The following is a 6,379-nucleotide window of genomic DNA, read 5'->3' as shown; positions in this document are numbered from 1 at the left end:
AAACTTGACTTGACTAGCTTAAACGATCAAAAAAATTTGTACTTGATAGAAATAATACTGAAATGTCATTTTGACATGTCATATTGATTTCCATAGTAACGCACGTATATATTAATAATTTAGTTGCTAGGGCCCCAGAACCCTAGCAACCAATAATGGTGTCAAAATAACTTTTCATACAAAACAGAATTAGCTGAAAATGAATTCAATTCTACTTAAAGATGGCTAGAAGTATTAAAAAATGCATTTTCATCGTGTTCTGATATATTCTAAAAGTTTCAAATGTCTAGCTAGTCGGGAAGTTTTTAAAAATCGATTGCAAGATTTGTACCGGACAAAGAACCACCGGACAAACAAGAATACGAGCTAATAAAAACGTTGTAAAAATAATCCGTGACGTCGGTCATTAATTAAAGTAATACCTACCTTGATTTGAAATACAAAAAAATGGAATGCGCTTCATTGAGTATTAAAAGCCGTTAGTTAAATTTGTCGCAATTAAGTATGACTCCTTTAGCATAGTGGTTATATGTGCGTGGGCGCGATAGCCGAGATATGCAGGTTCTATTCGTGAGGGATGTCTTACTTTTTTCAAAATGATTTTTTCTATTGGTTATAAGATAATTTGGTTTCAGAAGTGTTTTCAAAATTATATATATATTCAAATCATACGAGATACGAGGCTTCATATTTATTCAGTATTAGTAAACAAATAAAATAATCTTCTCCCACCCTTAATACAGTAAAGTAAGCAGTCTTTAAAGAAAGATTTCTGTAACACCCTTAATCGCTTTTCAATGCCTACTTACAGAAAATGCGACATTTTCCTATAATCTTACCACCTTATGTTGGTTATTTGTTGAAAATTCAAAAATTTCCCAACGGTCTCGAATCAAATTTTCTTTAAAACCCGCCCTTAATCTTTTCACTCCGAGGTATTTTGAAAGCGGAAACAATTTTGGCCTCCCAGATCGACAATATCCTTTTCGCAGGCTGTGACGCCGGATATTAACACTCCCGATCACGTTGCTGGCCCAACATGTGTTGTTATAACGACACCCGTGCTCTGTAGTGCTATATGAAATGCTGTTCCCTTTTTACGTTTTCTTCTACAGAGAAACTACAGTACACTCTCAGTAATCCGCCGCTCGATTATCCGACAACTACTATATTATAATCCGCCGTTATTTTTACTTGTTAAAAGCACAAAATCAAGCTCTATAATTCGCCGGTATTAGATTGTCAAATCCAGTAGTCCGCCGCGTACAAGTAGACAACGCAGATGAGACGGGTTTATTTTGGAAACTTCTTTTTCGTAAAACGTACTTTCATCGTGAAGAAAGTAATGTACCAGGAAGGAAAATGCCCAAGGACCGCATAACAATTATTATGCCGTGCGCCAATGCAACCGGGACACACAAAATGAAGCTTTGGTCATAAACAAAGCCAGGAATCCTAAGCCATGCAAGAATATCTGCCTCACTGAACAACTGATTGTTACTTAGTTTATAAATATGTATAATTTAGTAAATACTTGATTTTGATTATAAATAAACCCGTAATTTGCTGGTACAAATTTCTCAAAAATTTGTTTTATGTTTTAATTTTTATCATAATATGTTGCATGTACCTATGCACTATAATCCGCCGCTTTCACTAAATGGACACTTATCTGGTTTTTGGGGTGGCGGATTACTGAGAGAGTACTGTACATCGTGAAGGATACCAAATCTTGATTGATAGATAATTGACAATTTACTACAAGATATATTTTAATTGCAGATTTTTTTTACATCTTCTTTGTTCACGTTATGGTCAAAAATAGTCTATGCATGACTGGTGTGAGATGTCACTTAAATTTATAATTATTGTCCAACCCGTCTCTGCATTAAACTTCAAACCAGCGACTTCCTACGATGTCCGATATCGTCCAGTGGCAAGGGGTGGAGGTACATTGAACTAAGAATACATTCTGTAGATGGTACTGGTTAGTTTTTAAAATTCAATTAAACCCTACCTAAACCAAACCATAATAGTTTAGGTATGCTATGGGCGATCCGACAAAAATGGTGCACACGTTTTCAGTCAACAATTTTTTTCAACAATTATAGCTACATTATTAACAGGTGGTGTTGATTCCAACCTCTACTACATATGAAGGAGATGAGGGATTAGCCCAGGCGCCCCATAACCAAGGAATATCAAAAGTCAAAAAAGGTGGTGTTGATTAGTTTTTTTTTTAATTCATTAAACCCTGCACAAACCAAACCATAATCGACACAAAATATTCTTATATCTATAAAATATTTCAAATTCTGTATGGTTTAATGGCATAATTTTAAATATTTTATAGAATTAAACGAATATTTTTCCACTGTTTTCCACTGTGGCTTGGATTAGGCAGGATTCAATTGAACACTCATTTTACACTATCGTATGTTTATATTAGAGGTTGGAATCCGGGAATTGCTCCAGCTCCGCTCCAGGGTCTGCTTCGCTTCGGGTAAAAAGGTATTATAATATAATATTATAACGTATACAAATGTTAAAAAAATAAGTAGTTTTGAAATAAGGTTTATTGTTTGTCCTTTTCATTATTAATGCTATTCAACAAAAATTTCGCCAGCAAACCGTCTTTCATTATAAGATGAGGTTATTTATCACTCAGTAATGTTGACGTATTTCGAATAATTCCAGTGTTGCAAAGTGTCAAAATATAATATTTTCTATATATATATATATATATATATATATGTGTACACTATTACAGAGCATTAATATAAACCCGGTCTGTAAGGATACACGGAAGGGCCTCACGCAGCCCGATCGGGTTTTGTAGGGTTTACGCATTGTAAAGAACAACTGTCAATTTCAGACTTTTAATAAACCGGGTGATTTAAATCTTTGAAGGCTGATTGATTTTTAATACGCAGATTTAGTAAGTTACCACACTTTGCGATTTTAATTGGGTACGTTTGGCTTATTGTTTTTGGCAGTTAGTAGTTACCTAAGTATATCAAATTGGGAAAGATTCATTCTTCTTTATTTTATGTTACTATTCTTCTAAACCATGGATGGCCAATCCGCGGCCCGCGGGCCGCGTGTGGCCCTCTGGGTGTCAACTTGTGGCCCGTGGAGCAATGAAAAAATAAAAATAATATCAAATGCTACCGCTAGATGTGCTAATTTCGCAAATTGAGATTCGATATTGGCTCAAGATTTTAAAAAGCACCGTGTGTTTTTTTCTGCATTTGTTACGCCATTCTCTGTAGACGTGAATTTATTACCAGGAAATTTACAAATGGAACATTGTAAACTATGTTGCGATGAACAGTTAAAGAAGAAATCCCATCAGGTTGGTTTGGAAGAGTTTTACAAAACATATTTGGACAAAGAGAAATATCCTGCATTTTACAAACATGCTCTAACGATGACTTCGCTATTTGGAAACACTTAGACGTGCGAACAGCTTTTTAGTCGGATGAAGCATATCAAATCCCGAGTGAGAACACGAATTACTGATGTGCATTTGGAAAACTGTTTGCGTGTAGGAACAACCTCACTCGATATCGATATTGATGCACTTAGTTCTGCCACACAAAATCAAACTTCTCACTAAAATTTATTATTTTTATATTATTTTGTTTATTTTTTATCACTTAAAAAAAGTCTAATCTAATAAATATGTTTGATTCTGATTTTTGTTTTATTTTATAAAAAAAATCGGTTTTGCGGCCCGGTAGGAAATCTCATTTTTAGAATCTGGCCCAGCTGCTGAAAAGATTGGCCACCCATGTTCTAAGCGAATGTTACATATTTTTTTTTCGACCATGTCCAATCCCAATAGGATCATATTATGGGCCTCCACAGATTGGGGGTTTGTATTAACAGATTTTATTTTTACGAGAAATGGATGGCAGCCACTTGCTCAACCTATTAGGCCCATACTCTGACTCATACACAAATTGAAAAATAACATGTATACTTGCCAGACCCAGGATTCGAACCTGGGACCCACGACGTTATAGCCCAATGCTTTAGCCGCACAGCCATCGTGGGGTATTAAACCATTTCTTTTATTCAACGAATAATTCACAAGATTTTGAGAATGTCACATTCCATATATTGAACATACATCAACTTGAAAACACCTCAGATATACATTATACCCACTATAAAAAATCATATTTGAAAAAAAACGATGCTCGACGGGATTTGAACCCGTATAACCACTGGTATTGCGCCAACTGTGCATTAACCAATTATGCTACAAACCTCTTATCTAATTACGACAATTTAAATTAGGGTTGAAATCCCGTCGAGCATCGTATTTTTATCATATATATATTTTTAGCGGGTATATATCTGAGGTATTTTCAAGAAATGTAATAAGTTAGATATTTTTATTTAATTTATATATTATTGGCTTTGTGCTTTGGACAAATCGTCATATTCCACGTCAAAATTTTATCACCTCAGATAGCGTAGGTGTTAGTAATTTTTCGTAACAATGACTAATGAATCCATGGAAAATAATTTAAAATGTGTTACCTTCTGGATAAGACTGTAGGAAGGTTTAAATTTCGAATGCGGAAAAAATATGGAATGAATATTTCTTTGAACCGGATATGCGTAAATAATGGGAAGTGCATTAGCTTCTGAGTGTTAGCAGTAGTAACAAAGTTTAATTGTCGCGTATGGAGAAAATAGGATAAACTAAAACACGTGTTAACCTGATCACTGCTTATGCGTTACGTGCGTAAAATGTTTGTGTATATTTTTTAAACAATATTTATTATTTAAGTGTGAAAATATTTACGATAAACTCGAGATACGTGTTGATTTGATAGGTTTTCACAAATATTTATCATTCTCTTCCTATTTCATATTTTTTAAGGGATTTATTTTATTCCAAAAATAGCTGGCCTACAAGCTGGTGTCAACCAAGTAAAAATAGGCTGGTAGTGAAAAGGTTAAAGAATACTTACATCTGTATAAAGGTTGTCATGTAAAGGAAACGCGCGTTCAATTTTGCTAATATTTGAGGACACTCGGCGCGCTATTTATTTTTTGAGTAATAAAGTAAAGTAATAAACCGAATCCGGCTTCAAAAACTTGATCCATGGTGATTGGCTGTCTAATTTCCATCTTATTAATTTATTCTGTGGCCATATCTATACTTAATTCTAAGTTTATAAAATCATTTATTTTAGTGCCGTTCTGAAATAGGTTAATAGCCCGAAACACCTGTCAACATAAATAACTGAAATACAACGTTAAACTTTATTTTAAAACCCTTTTTTTAATTATTTAAACCACAGATTCGCTAAGGCTTATTTATCTGTACATGTATAATATACTGTTATTATGCTCGTATTCTTCTTCTTCTTCTTCCACGGCGCTACATCCCGGGGTGGGATTTGGCCTCCTCCACAACCGCTCTCCACTCACTCCGGTCTCTCGCCACACTTCTCCAATTACCGGGTCTTCCTATATGAAGCCAGTCCACTTCTACGGCGTCAGCCCATCTCCTTCTTGGACGGCCTCTGGGTCTCTTCCGTTGGGGTAGCCAATTCGTCATGATCCTTGGCGCTCTAACTTCAGGCATTCTCTCCACATGTCCCGCCCATCGCAGTCTTTGAGACTTACAGTATCTTATGATTGTTTGCTGTTCAATCAGCTCTTCCAACTCGTGGTTCATTTTTATTCTGTAGTTCCCATTTTCCAACGTGGGTTCAAAGATTTTGCGGAGTATTTTGCGCTCGAAGACAGCTAATTTGTTTTCTTCATTTTGAGTTAAACACCAAATCTCACAGCTATAAGTGACCACTAGCCTTATAATTGTTTTATAAATTACAAGTTTACTTCTTCGGCCTAGAATTTTCGACCCCACCAGTCGCTTGCAGGCATGCCAGCATTTATTCCCGGAGATAAGGCGGATTTTTATCTCCTCTGCTGTCTTATTTTGGGTATTTAGGCTGGATCCGAGATACGTGAACTTGTCCACCCCTTCATATGCATGCTGTCCTATGTCTATATTCTGCAGCGGTACCTGATCGCGTCTGCTGACCATATACTTAGTTTTTGACTGGTTTATTTGCAGCCCAGCGTTTTCTGCTTTTATTTTCATAGTGCCACCATGGTCGATCATCTTCTGTTTAGATCTGCTTGTAATTACTATGTCCTCAGCATAAGCAGCACATCCTCTTATGTTAGTTTCACGAGCTATGGATTTCACCACATGGTTAAATACCATAGTGGATAACGCATCCCCTTGTCTCACACCTGATTCGATTTTGAAGCTTTCAGTTTGCTCATTTTCCACAGTGACAACTGCTTGAATATCCGTCAGTGTGGTCTTTATTAGCCTTACTAGTTT

Source organism: Rhyacophila brunnea, unplaced genomic scaffold (genome assembly GCF_057557595.1).
Source record: "Rhyacophila brunnea isolate RB1 unplaced genomic scaffold, BYU_Rbru_1.0 scaffold_16, whole genome shotgun sequence".
In the NCBI taxonomy this organism is placed as follows: domain Eukaryota; kingdom Metazoa; phylum Arthropoda; class Insecta; order Trichoptera; family Rhyacophilidae; genus Rhyacophila; species Rhyacophila brunnea.
This window is presented reverse-complemented; position numbering follows the sequence as displayed.